Here is a 14,405-nt window from a genome sequence, read left to right as displayed (position 1 = left end):
AAAAAAACGGGAGGAGAGAAAAAGAGATTTCAAAAAACAACATTTTGTGCTTTTTTTCTCAATCATTTGTTCTTTTTTTAAAAAAAAGATACAGTCAAGAATTGATTGCACAAAAAACCTAAGAAGATGATTCAATTTGTTCTCTACATAAGAAAAAAAAGACAAGCATCAAAACACACAAGGCAAGACACTTCTGTTTTAAAGTCAATTTGAGCAAGAGAGAGAATAAAAAAAGTTAGACAATTCAAAAAGAACAAAGTTCACATCCCACCCCTCCCCCCACTCCCCGCAAACACAAAAAAAGAGAAAACTGGATTGACAAGAAGGTCAACCGACTTCATATGCATTTTCTCAAGAATTCAGTCACATCAAGATTTTTCTTCTCACAAATATGAAATCTTGGAATTTTTGAAATCTTGGATTTTTTTCCCTTGAACCCACTCAAAAATATTTCAAAAGTCAATGTTTGTCATTCTGGCTCTTAATAATGGTTTGGTTTCTGTTGGCTCTTGGCCTCTCTTCCCAGGGGCTGTCGAAGTGTTTTGGATCCATGTTAGAGGTGCACATTACCGATAAACATTTGAAAGAAAAGCTTTTTTCATAAAAGATCAAAACTCAAAAAAAGAAGAAAACTCCTCACTGACCCTGGGCAGCCATTTGCGTCATAGGGTCAATGCTGCTACTCAGTGGCTTGTAGATTAAGGCTTCAGGGCCTGCTCGCCTCAATACATTGCCACAGTCACTTGACAAGTATCCCATTCTTGTGGGCACCAATAATATGATAAAAGATCAAAGAGGTAGGGGGGTCAGGGCATGGGATTGGGGTTCCAAATAAAACTTATCATCTTCAAATAATGCAACAGAAAAGGAAACTGAGCAATTGTGAATAAAGCGTAGATAAGCCAAGCCCCATCTCCGTGTGCCTGCTTTAACGGACAGCCTCAGACATTCATCGCCAGGACTACCCTGAGCAAAGACACCCTCTGAGGTACTCAGTGGAGCCTGAGCTTGTTGGAAGAGATTGGGATCCTACTCAGGGCCAGAGGACAAAGAGAAATCTCTCCTGCTCTAATTCTAGGTAGACCCTGGCCTGACTTCAAAGGACTTTGATAACAAACCAGCTAAAGAATTCATTTTTTAACTTCAGAATATATGGTGATCAGGGCAAAGGATGAAGAAACTATTCTACCAGGACACTAATATGTAACTGACCAATTGCCAATTTGTAGGGAGGCCAACTGATTACCAATTTTGACTGAGGCTTCAAAGCTGGCTAGACTGATGTCAAGGGTCATTTATCTATTATGAGAATGCTTTATCCCACTTATTTAGTTATCAACATTTGGTGAACTCCTGACTGGAATATTGTAAAGCTGGACAATACTTCAAGTATCTACTGATGATGCACTGTTTCTGTTTGATTTGGTGTTGAGTTTAAGTAACACAAGTGAGTCTCTTATCTCAGTAAGCCAGAGAATCCACTGCTTCATTGTCGAACTTATGAGATGCATGGTTTGTCCTCATAGATATGTAAATTAGTGTTGAGAACACTGTGGTTGATGTTGTGTGTATGGACTTTTGCAACAAATACTACATGAAGGTCATTTTAGAAAAGTTAAGGCCAGCGGAATTAGAAGAATGGTTGATAGCATGAAAATGGGATTTACGAGGGGGACAGGAAGCAGGAGAAACAGCTATTTTTGAGACTAGAAGTGCAGAGTGACACATTTAAGACAGAAAAATTAACATAAACATGTACAAGGGTGTGGGTGGCACTAGGGTGTGGGTTGGGGAAGGGGTGGTGTGGATACAGGTATATTCACACAAATCCATGAAGATGGTCAATCGACAAAAAAGCCAATAAAGCCACTGGCTTCATAAAGCATGACATTGAGTCCAAAAGCAAGGGGATTATGCCAAACCTGTTATAAACCATTGATTTGGCCTTGGCATCCAACCTGTTTGCGGAAAGGGGAGTTCTTCCTGAACCTTTACCCATCCTGACTCCATTTTGGTTTGCGACCCACAGTTTGGAAACCCTGGTCTAAAGTGAAATAACTCCACAGTGGCCAGTATCCCATTATCAAGTCACCCTTTATTTACATGCGGAGAATCCTTGACACTGATCCAGCTCCCTCAAAGCCAGCTCTCAGAGTGAACAGGGTCTCTGACAGTTCTGTTCTTATCTGTCAGCCATGGCTCCCTGATTGAACCAGATTAACAGCCCCAATCAGGAAACTCATATTCTATGAGCTCCACCTGGCTGACCTCAGTACACTCACTACATCCCCCCACTCTGAGTCCGAGGGCATAGGTCGGTTCTTTATTTTGTAGCTCATCCTGGAGCGTTTTATCACCGGGTCAGGTTCCACCAACTCTGCCTTGGATACAGGCAGCATGTAATGCACAGTAGCTCACCTTTTGTACCCAGAACGTCTCACAAAAAAAATTCATTCTCTCCTTCAGGTGGCAAAGGTGTTGAAGCAGCGATATCTGCCATGTCCATCTCAGATTCCGAGGTATCTTCAATGTTTGATGGAAAGGGAGAACCCATGGGTTCCAGAACAGTCGGAAAGGTTGTCAAGGAGCCGGGCACGTTTTGCTCCCACACCATTTGCGAGTTTGCAGCTTTCATATGATCCTTGTGCTTGCTCAGGATAATTGAACCTACCTGAACCTTATACACCCCGGACCTAACCTCGCGTTGACCGTGCCTCTTATCGATACAGGGCCATTGCCACAGTTCCTACACCAAACTTCATCCTCTGAAGTAAACTCTCTTGCTTAGGGGAGTCTTGAGTTCCTGGTGTTCCTGATGCCAGTTAACACCCCCACAACCACCATCCACCCCCCTCCACCCACCGTCCCAAAACAACCAGGAAGATCAGATTTAACCTGCTGCAGAGTCTTCTCCCCATCAGTGCCCCTGCTGGAGTTATCCCTACTGTTGCACGAGGGGTGGTCCTATAATCAAATAGGAGCTGGGACAGCTTGGCACTGAGTGAAGCTATAGGCTGTTTCTTTAAGCCTGTCTTCAAAGTTTGGACTGTTCTTTCTGCCAGACCATTGGATGATGGATAATATGGAACTGTCCTTATATGTGGAATACCATTCAACTTTAAGAAACACACAAAATCTCTGCTGATAAATGAGGGTCCATTATCTGTGACCAACACTTCTGAGAGCCCTTGTATTACAAAAGACATGTGCAGTTTTCCTATCATCCTCCCTGTGTTTGACAAATGAACTCTGTGCATGTTCAGCCATTTTCAGTGGGCATCCACAGTGACAAAGAACATTGAGCACATGAAAGGACCGCAAAGTCAATATGTAACTGAATTCAGGGTTTATCCAGCAATTCACAGGAGTATGGGGGAGCTGCTGGCAGTAATTTTTGTCCTTGCTTGTACTCTGGGCACTGCGCACCAACATGGCTATGTCTGCATCCAATCCTGGCTGCCAGACATAACTTCTTACCAACATCTTCATTTTGGAAACCCCTGGATGACCCTGGTATAGTTCAGCGAGTATCTGGTGGCAACTTTTGTTTGGGACAATCACTCTTGCTCTCCTTAATAATATGCCATTCTCTACTCTGATCTGGTCTCTCCAGGTCCAAAAACGTTTCAATTTTAGTTACGATGGCCCTTTGGATTTCTCCATCACCACCGGTTGTTTCAGTTTTGCCAGGACTGGATCTTTCTGCATCCAAAGTCTGATATTGTCAGATATGACTGGAAGCGTGTCCAGAAAATTTAAAAACATTATGGTCTCTTGCAGTGGCAGTACCACCACAGGTGTTTCTACCAGCAGGAGGCAGCTTAATGCATCGGCATTTGCTACTTGGCCTCCCAGATGGTGTTCCAACTTGTAATTATACACACTTAGTATTACAGCCCACCACTGGTACTGCCTGAAACTAAAGGTGGAACTGCTTTGTCCTCGTTAAGTAGACCTAGCATGGGTTTGTGGTCTGTTATTATTACAAATTTATGTTCATAAAGGTATTGCTGGAACTTCCTGACTCCAAATATGACCACTAAACCTTCCTTCTCTATCTGGACGTATATATGCTCTGCATTAGCCAAAGTCCTGGATGCAAATGCTGTTAGGCTTTCCTCTCCAATGGGCCACCAATGAACTAATATTACCCTGATGCCATACAAGGAGGCACTGCATGTCAATAGCAGATCTCATCTGGGAACACAGTGGGCCAACACCTTAGAGGATGACAGTTGTTTCTTCACTTCCGTGAAAGCTATCACTTGGCTACATAATCATTTCTAAGGCTGACCCCATCAGCCCAAGGGAAGACCTAAGCTCTAGTACAGATGTGGGAGCCAGGGTACCTTTGATCGCCCTCACTTTATCTTCCAATGGGTGTAACCCAGTCTTGTCAACTCTGCAGCCCAAGTAGGTCCCTTGGGGTGCCTGGAACACATAGGTTTCCCTTCTAAGCCATATGCCTGCCTGGGAGAAATGTCTGAGGACTATGCCCAAGTTCTCGAAGTTCTCCTTTTTGATCTTCCCTGTTATTAACGTCATCTAGATAAATGGCAAATTGGGGTAGACCTTGTAAAATGTTCTCTATCAACTGCTGAAAAATGGTACAGGCTGACAACACCCCAAGTGGTAGTCTCGTATATTGGTACAAATCATTATGGGTATTAATTGTAGCATGCTCCTTGAAATCCTCATCTAACTCCAATTGCAAGTATGTATGGCTCATGTCCAGCTTCCCTGCCAGTTTTGCATATAAATCCTCTTTGTGATACATTGGGTATTTATCCAGCTGAAAAAGCAGATTACCATTGGTTTAAGATAGACACAAATGCGAACCACCCATTGGGCTTCACAATTTATATGACTGGTGCTTCCCATTCTGCAAACTGGATTGGTTGATGATTCCTTCACTTTCCAACCTTCTGATTTCTGCCTCTACTTTTGCACATAAGGCAAATGACACTGGCAGGCTTTGCAGAATCGTGGATTTGCTTCCTGGTCAACATGCAAGGTGGCCTTGGCTCCTGTGATAGTGCCTAGATCTTCCTGAAAACTCTAGGTATTTAATTAGGACTTCACTCAGGCAGCTATTTTCTAATTGAAAAATGTTGAGCCAATCTAGGTGAATCTTTCTCAGCAAATTTTACCCCATCAAGCTTGGGCCTGAGCCCTTTACTACAATCAGTGGTAACTGAACCAGCTGCTTCTCATAAGAGACCAGAACCAAAGTTGTACCCTTCATGTATAGAGGTTCCCTGGCACAGATTCTCAGTGTTTAATGGCCATGACAATATCGACTTCCATTAGAACTGGGTGACCATTTAACTAGACCTTTATTTTGATTGGTTCTGATTTGGATGTTGCTAAGCAATTTAACTGTTCGAAACCAGATGCACTCTCTTGGATACCGGCCCACGAGTTACCTTACTCAATTTAGGTCCTGTGGGAGTCTTTTGTTGTCTCAAGTCCATGTACTGGCAGCATCTTACAATGGCTTGCCAGCCTGGATCCTGAAGAAAATTTTAACCATTTGGCCAAAGCTTGGCTTTGATTTGGGGTTTTGCTGTGGGCTGACCTAGAGCCCTTCTGTTCAGGATATATCCTGGGTGAAGCTATGCAACAGCCTTCACTCAAGTGGTGTTCCCCAAGCTCAGTCAGACTGGTGTGGGTGTCCACTTCCAACAGAACAACCTGCAACTCACATGCTCCACTTTCAAATGATAAAGCCAGTTTTAGTGCCTGTTTGAAGTCCAGTTAGGTTTCATTTTTGGTTGGTGCTTTTATGACATCATTAATCCCACATACCAAACAGTCTCTCAGCGTCTCATTAAGGGTTAAACCAAAGTCAGATGCCTCTGCCAATCAACTTAACCTAGTCAAAAATCTCAATACGGATTCCCCTGGTTCTCAAATTGCCAAGTAAAACTGACAGAATCTCAGAATTACAGGTCATAACATTCCTCAACTAAATCCATCAACTCTTGAAAGATATTAGTATCTGGTGCCTCAAGAAAATCTAGGCTCCTACTAATCAAAAAAGCTACAGGTCCGCAAGCTGTCAAGAGAATTACTTGTTACTTTAAACTACCCCAATGTCATTTGCCCAAAAAACCCCGCATTCTTTCCACATACTGGGCCCAGTCTTTGATGGTACAACCAAATGAGTCAAGCTTTCAAAATAATGGCATGATGTCATAAATGTAAAGATATGCAGATTAGGTCGATAGGCCATGCTAAATTGCTCATTGTATCCAGGGATGTGCAGGCTAGATGAACTAACCATGGTAAATGCAGAGTTACAGGGACAGGGTGGGGGTGTGGGTATGGGTGAGATGTTCTTTGGAGTGTCAATATGGAATCATTGGGACAAATGGCCTAGTTCCACACTGAAGGGATTCTATGATTTTATGAACTCAAAGACAACTGTTGTGTGCAAATATCTTCAAGAGCATGCTTTTCTAGCGTCACCATAGAGGCCAATATCCTGTCACCAAGTCACCCTTTATTTACACGTGAAGAGTCCTTGACGCTGATCCAGCTCCCTCAGAGCCAATTCTCAGAGTGGCAGCCCTGTTGTTATCTGTCACCCAGAGCTCCCTGATTGGACCAGGTTCTTTTTTTATTCATTCATGAGATGAGGGTGTCACTAGCTAGGCAGCATTTATTGCCCATCCCTAATGGCCCAAAGGGCAGTTAAAAGTCAACTTTGCTGTAGGTCTGGAATCACATGTAGGCCAGACCTAGGTAAGAATGGCAGTTTCCTTCCCTAAAGGATATTAGTGAACCAGATGGGTTTTACTGCAAATCCACCATGGATTCATGGTCATCATTATACTTTATAATACAGACATTGTTTCATGAATTTAAAATCCACTATCTACCATGGCGGGATTTGAACCCGGGTCTCCAGAATATTGCTTGGGTCTCTGGATTAGCAGTCCAATGATAATACTACTAAGCAATTGTCTCCCCTTAACAGCTCCAATGAGGGAACTCACATTCTATGAGGTCTACCTGGCTGACCTCGTTACAATCACTACACAGAGGTATGATGCTCGCTTAACTACAGAATTGGGGGGCACCATTTCAATATAAAGGGTCATCCATTCAAGACAGAGATGAGGAGAATTTTTACCCTCAGACAGCAGTGAGTCTTTGGAACTAACTTCCCCAGAGAACAGGGCAGGGACAGCCGGTGAGTATTTTCAAGGAGATAGGTAGATCGATTTATGACTGACATCAGAGAAAGAAGGGTATCTGGGGTAGGTGGAAATGTGAAGTTAAAGCCACAATCAGATCAGATGTGGTTTTATTGAATGGCAGAATAGACTCAAGGGTCTGAATAGGCTACTCTTGCTTCTAATTCATGTGATCATAAGCAAGTACAGTTTTGTGTTCAATTATGAGCATTGCTGATAGGGAAGAGATCAAGGACCTTGGAAACAGTGCAGAGAAGATTTACCAGAAATATCCCAGTGGTGATGGAATAGCTCAGAAGGACTGAGAATGACTAAGCTTGGTGGTGGTGGTGGTCATTTGATCAAAATCATGAGAATCATGCAGCTGTATAGCACCTTGGTGAGACTACACCTGACGTATTATGTGCAATTTTGGTCTCCTTACCAACAGAAGACATATTTGCCACAGAAGGTGAACAACGAAGGGTCACCAGACTGATTCCTGGGATGGCAGGACTGTTGTATGAGGAGGGATTGTATTCACCAGAGTTTAGAAGGTTGCGAGGGGATCTGATTGAACTATATCAAATTCTAACAGGGCTGGACAGACCAAAAGGGCAAGATTTGAGACAATTGGGAGAACGGTCTGAGATAACATTAGGACGACATTTGAATTCAGAGAGCTGTTGTGATCTGGAATCCACTGCCTAAGGTGGCAGTGGAAGTAGATTCAATAAGGACTGTCAGAAGGGGGCATGTAGAAACACTTGACTAGAACAAATCTTTGACAAAATTTGCTGGACGCAGGGATGATGCTTCCCCTGGTAAAAACCAGGGGTCACAATCTCAGTATTCACTGTAGGCCATTTTGACCCGAGATGAAGAAACATTTCTTCACTTGGGGGTCAGCGAACCTGCAGAATTTTCTACTACAGAAAGCTGTGCAGGCCACATCACTGAGCATATTCAAGAAAAAAAACACACACAGATTTCTAAAAGGTAATGGTGTTGAGGGGTATGGGGAAAAGATAAAGGATCTGTTGTGATTATGTTGGAAGGTAGGGCAGGTATTATAGGCCTTACGGCCTACTCCGCACAGACTTGGTGGGCTGAATGGCTTTCTTTAGTACTGTAACCATTTAACGTCAACAACCAGAAGAGCATAGATTTCAGACAACTGGGAAAAGGGATATAGGTAACATAAGGGCTATATTGGTGTGATCTAGAATGGAAGACCTCAGAGAACAGGGGAAGCAGATTCAATAGGAAGTGTCAAAGGGTGGGGTGTGGGAAGTCCAAAAATACTTGACTGCAACAAATCTTACATGGAAATGGGCTGGAGTGGATCTATTTGGGTAGCACTACCTAAGTCAAGCATGATGGGCCAAATGGCCTCTGCCAGTACTATATGATACCACAATTCTGCACATTCATTGAGCATTCTGCCTGATGTTTAACTGTGAACTAACTTTTTCTCTGTCGACATTTTTGGCTGGAAACACTCTGGGCTCAAGTAAAACTTGATATGCATGGTTTAGGTTGTCAGCTGCTTATAAATTCCTGCTTTCTGTTCTAAATCAACAAGAAATGATCTTCACTCCTGCTTTCTGACATATTTATGATATAAACCAATTATCACTTGGTAGTATGGAGCATGATTATTGCCACAAAAAGGCATGTTTTGTCGAAGTCTTTCACCTTGCTCTTATCAGGACAATTTACAAGAATGCCAATACAGGTGAAACAACATTTTTACATTGCATGGGAACAACATGTTGTTCACCTTTATGTTGGTGTTCTTGCAAATGTCCCAATGAGTATAAGACAAAAACCTGGGATAAAACCGTCATCTGTTTCAGCAGTTCACAAGGAATAGATTGTTGAAAAATTGTGTCATTTCCTGTGCTAACAAACACTGACTCTTGAAAATGCAACAGAAGATATGAGACACTTGACCAATGATTCTCCAAAAGGTTATTCCCCTGCCATCCAGGGACAGCACATGTAAAAGGAAAATACGTGTTGAGTATAATGTGGGATTTGTCAAAATCATCTGTTGAAGGCGAGGTTTTATCTTCAAGTCTGAGACAGAGTTGGAAGAGACATAAAAAAAGCTCTGTGCAGCTACCCAATGGGTAGTGCCTGCAGCTAAATCGTGACAGTTGACATAACAAAACTAAATGCATTTATTCCTGCTCATTCTCAGAGTCATAAAGTTATACAATTCAGAAACAGGCCCTTCGAACAAACAAGTCCATGCTGAACATAATCCCAAACCAAACTAGTCCCATCTGCCTACTCCTGGCCCTTTTCCCTCCAAACCTTTCCTGTTCACGTACTTATCTAAATGTCTTTTAAATGTTGTAATTGTACCCACGTCCATCACTTCCTCAGGAAGTTCATTCCACACGCAAACCATCCTCTGAGTAAAAAATTTGACCCCATATCTTTTTAAATCTCTCTCCTCACAGTTTAAGAATGTGCTCCCTAGTCTTGAAATCCCCCCATCCTAGGGGAAAGATAACAACTCTAATTTTTTTTATACACCTCATTCTTTTATAAACTTCTATGTTCCATTTCTGAAGAAGGGTCTAGGCCCGAAACGTCAGCTTTCCTGCTCCTCTGATGCTGCTTGGCCTGCTGTGTTCATCCAGCTCTACACCTTGCTATCTCAGATTCTCCAGCATCTGCAGTTCCTACTATTTCTGAAACAATTTCAAAAGGGAAACCAATTTCAAAAGGAAAGATTTGTAGGGTTACGGAGAAAGATCTGGTGGGAGAAGGAATGAGGGAGTAAAAATGAGCAGGGCTACGAAAGGCCAAATAGCCTGTTTCCATGTGCCTATTATTATTGTAAATGTGGTGGGAAGTACATATGAGAGTTGGGAAAACTGAGAAGGCTATGGGCCAAGTGCTGGAAAATGGGATTAGAATGGATGCATATTTGATGTCTAGTGGGAACATGATGGGCTGAAGGAACTCTTTCTGTGCTATTAAAAAAACTCTATGAAAAGCATGTTAAGTTGTGTAGATGAATCAAAAGGCCTCTTTCTGTGCTGTAAAAATACTTTGACTATATGAGAAGCAAATTAACAGTCACGTAGGCGGCCCTGGACTATGAGGCAGGAATGGGGGCAGGAGAGTGGGGAGAATAGAGCATTGTGAGGTGAACAAAAGGGTTACCCAAACGTGGAAGCACGCCTCTCTAAGCCCTGTGTTCCATTGTGTAACAGTGAACATTCTGGACTCTGAATTCAGCGATCAAGCTCAGTGGAGACTTATTAACTAGTAAGATTCCATCTTACTAGTTCCATGGAACTTACAGCATTAATCAGCACATGTGAATATGGTACTGTTGCACTCACTGAGACATGGTTGAAGGCAGGACAGGATGCAGGAATGAAAGAGGATGTCCTAGAAGTGTCTTCAAATGAGGCCACCTGGCCATATTAGAAATAAAAGAAGGGTGATTAGTTTGCTGGGATTATACTGCAGGCCTCCCAACAGTCAGAGGGAGATAGAGGAGCAGATATGTAGGAAAATTATAGAAAGATGTGAGAGAAACGGGCTTAGAATTGTAGAGGTCTTCAACTTTGCTAACATTAACTACAATCGCCTTAATGTGAAAGGATTAGATGGGGTGGAATTGTTAAAGTGCATCCAGGAAAGCTTTTTATGCCAGTATATAAATAGTTCCACTAGAGACAGGGCATACCTAATCCTGGGTAATGAAGCTGGTCAAGTGGATGAAGTTACAATGGACGAGAGTATTTTGGGAATAGTGACCATAACTCTGCAAGTTTCAAAGTCATTATGGAAGGGTTAAGGACAGTGCAGAATTGTCTAAATTGAGGGAAGGCCGATTTTAATATCTTTACACAGGATCTGGCAAACATAGACTGGGAGCAGCTACTTGCAGCAGAGTTTACATTTGGAAAGTGGGAATCTTTTAAAAGTAGTATAATGAGAACTCAGAGCCAGCATTTTCCTTTAAGAGTGAAGGGAACCTTGGATGTCAAGGGATGTTTTGAGTCTGATAAAGAAAAGGAAGGACGCATATGTCAAATAGAGTATTAAAAACAGGGGAGGCCCTTGAGAATGTAGGAGATTGCTTAAAGAGGAAATTAGGAGGTTGGAGGGGCACAAAGTATCTTTGACAGATGGGATCAAGAAAAACCACAAGGTTTTCTATAAGAATATTCAGAGCAAGAAGATTACCAGGGCAAGAGTGATATCTAGTAGTGACCAAAAGTGAGCATGGAACCAGTGGACGTGGGTGAAGTTCGAAATCTGTATTGACACAGGAGTAGACTGGGATTTCAGTTGGGATGGTGAGGTTTCAGGACACATTATGATTAATTAGTAGGAGTATTAGATGTTTTAGCAGGCATGCAGGTGCATAAATCCCCAGGGCATGATGAGATGTATCCTTGGCTGCTACTGGAGGCAAGGGAGGAGATTACTGGGACCCTGGTGGATATATGTAATACTTCACTGGCCACAAGTGAAGTGCCAGCTGACTGGAGGATAACTAATGCTGTTCCTTAGTTCATGAAAGGCAGTAAGGATAGGCCAGGTAATTGCAAACCAATTAGTCTGAAGTCAGTGGTAGGGAAATTATAGGAAAGAATTCTGAGGGACAGGACTAATTAAGGATCAGAAAGGCAGGGATTGGTCAGGGATCGTCAGTATGGATAAATCAGAAGGAGATCCTGACTAATTTATTTGAGGTTTTTGAAAAGTGACTAAATATATTGATGATGGTAGTGCAGTTCATGTGGTTTACATGGACTTCAGTAAGGCCTTTGACAATGTCTCACCTGGAAGGTAGGTTTAAAAGATAAGAGCCCAAGGGATCCCAGGCAAGCTGCATTTGGGATCCAAAATTGACTTGCCAGTAGGAGGCAAAGTGGGGTGGTGCAGGGTTGTTTTTGTGATTGGAAGCCTGTGTGCCACAGCGTTCGGCACTGGAACCCTTGCTACTTGTTAAGTACATTAACAACATGGATGTGAATGTGGAAGGTTTAATTAGTAAGACTGCAGATGACATAAAAATTGTTGATAGGAGGATTGTGAAAAAGTATTAAGGTAGATAAGTCCCCAGGTCCTGATGGGATCTATCCCAGAATATTGAGGGAGGCAAGAGAAAAAAATTGAAGCATTGGCAGACATTTTTGTATCCTCTTCGGCCACAGGTGAGGTCCCAGAGGACTGGAGAACAGCCAATGCTGTCCCATTCTTTAAGAAGGATAGCAGGAATAATCCAGGAAATTACAGGCCAGTGAGCCTCACGTTAGTGGTAGGGAAATTGTTTTCAAAGATTCTCAGGGACAAGATATATATGCTTTTAGAAGCAAATGGACTTATTAGCAATAGACAGCAGGGTTTTGGCAGAGGAAGGTCGTGCATGGTAAAGGTGAAGTTATATAGCATCAGGGGTGAGCTGGCAAGATGGATGCAGAACTGGCTTAGTCATAGGAGACAGAGGGTAGCTGTGGAAGAATGTTTATTGGAATGGAAGGTTGTGACTAGTGGTGTTCCACAGGGATCAGTGCTGGGATCTCTGCTGTTCATGGTCTACATAAATAATTTGGAAGAAAATGCGGCTGGTCTAATTAGTAAATTTGTGGATGATGCAAGGTTTGGTGGAGTTGCTGACAGTGAGCAGGATTGTCAGAGGATACAGCAGGATATAGATCAGTTGGAGGCAAGGGTAGAAAAATGGCAGATGGAATTTAATCTGGACAAATGTGAGGTGATGCATTTTGGAAGGTCAAGTGCTGGTGAAAAATTATACAATTATACAATGAATGGCAGAACCCTTAGGAGTATTGATTTGCAGAGAGATCTGGGTGTGCAGGTCCACATATCACTGAGGGTGGCAGCACAAGTAGATAAGGTAGTAAAAAAGACCTATCGTATGCTTGCCTTCATTGGAAGGGCCATTGAGTATAAGGGTAGGCAAGTTATGCTGCAGCTTTATAGAACTTTAGTTGGGCCACACTTGGAATATTGTGTACAGTTCTGGTCACCACACTAACAGAAGGATGTGGATGCTTTGGAGAAGGTACAGAAAAGGTTTACCAGGATGTTGGCTGGTATGGGGGTTTTAGCGATGAAGAAAGGTTGGATAGACTGGGTTTGTTTTCACTGGAACACAAAAGGTTAAGGGGCGATCTGATAGAAGTTTATAAGATTGTGATTGGCATGGACAGAGTAGAAAGTATGAGGCTTTTCCCAGTGTGGAGGGATCAATTACTAAGGGACACAGGTTCAAGGATTGGGGTGGGGAGTGGGGAAAGTTTAAAAGAGATGTACAAGGCAAGTTTTTCACACAAAGGGTGGTGAGTGCCTGGAACGCACTGCCAGAGGAGGTGGTGGAAGCAGACACAATAGCAGCATTCAAGAAACACCTCGACGAATACATGAATAGCTTGAACAAGGGGAACTACAATAGAATGAGGGAGGACTTGGCTAAAGTAGACTGGAAACAAAGATTTTATGGTGGGACAGTTGACAAGCAGTGGAGGACTTTCAAAGCAATCTTTCAAAGTGCTCAGCAAAAGTATATTCCAATGAAAAGGAAGGACTGTAAGAAAAGGGGTAATCTGCCATGCGTGTCTAAAGAAATAAGGGAAGCTATCAAATTGAAAGAGAAGGCATACAAAGTGGCCAAAAACAGCATGAAACTAGAAGATTGGGAAAACTTTGAAGGTCAACAGAAAACCACAAAAAGAGCTATAAAGAAAAGTAAGATAGAACATGAGAAAAAACTAGCACAGAATATAAAGACAGATAGGAAAAGTTTCTATAAATATATAAAACAAAAAAGAGTGGCTAAAGTAAACAGTGGCCCTTTAGAGCATGAGAAGGGGAATTTAGTTATGGGATATGATGAAATGGCCGAGGCATTGAACAGGTATTTTGTATCGGTCTTCACAGTGGAGGACACTAATAACATGCCAGTAATTGACAAAGAGACGAAGGTAGGTGAAGACCTGGAAACAATCATAATTATGGAAGAAGTAGTGTTGGGCAAGCTAATGGAGCTGATTGATAAGTCTCCTGGCCCTGATGGAATGCATCCCAGGGTACTAAAGGAGATGGCGGGAGAAATAGCAGGTGCACTGGCGGTAATTTTCCAAAATTTGCTGGACTCTAGGGCAGTCCCAGCAGGTTGGAAAACAGCAAATGTGACGCCACTGTTTAAAAAGGGAAGTAGAC

At 42.5% G+C, this 14,405-nt stretch overlaps 1 protein-coding gene across 4 annotated transcripts in view; it reads right to left on the bottom strand.

Annotated features, from left to right (window-relative positions):
* The window catches only part of LOC109923069 (neuroligin-1-like), a 266,531-nt gene that overhangs the window by 153,668 nt on the left and 98,458 nt on the right, over window positions 1-14,405 (bottom strand). The window lies entirely within an intron of this gene.

This window comes from Rhincodon typus, chromosome 45 (genome assembly GCF_021869965.1).
Source record: "Rhincodon typus isolate 14 chromosome 45, sRhiTyp1.1, whole genome shotgun sequence".
In the NCBI taxonomy this organism is placed as follows: Eukaryota; Metazoa; Chordata; class Chondrichthyes; order Orectolobiformes; family Rhincodontidae; genus Rhincodon; species Rhincodon typus.
Note: the sequence above shows the minus strand (reverse complement) of the source record. Positions and strands in the feature narration are given on the sequence as shown.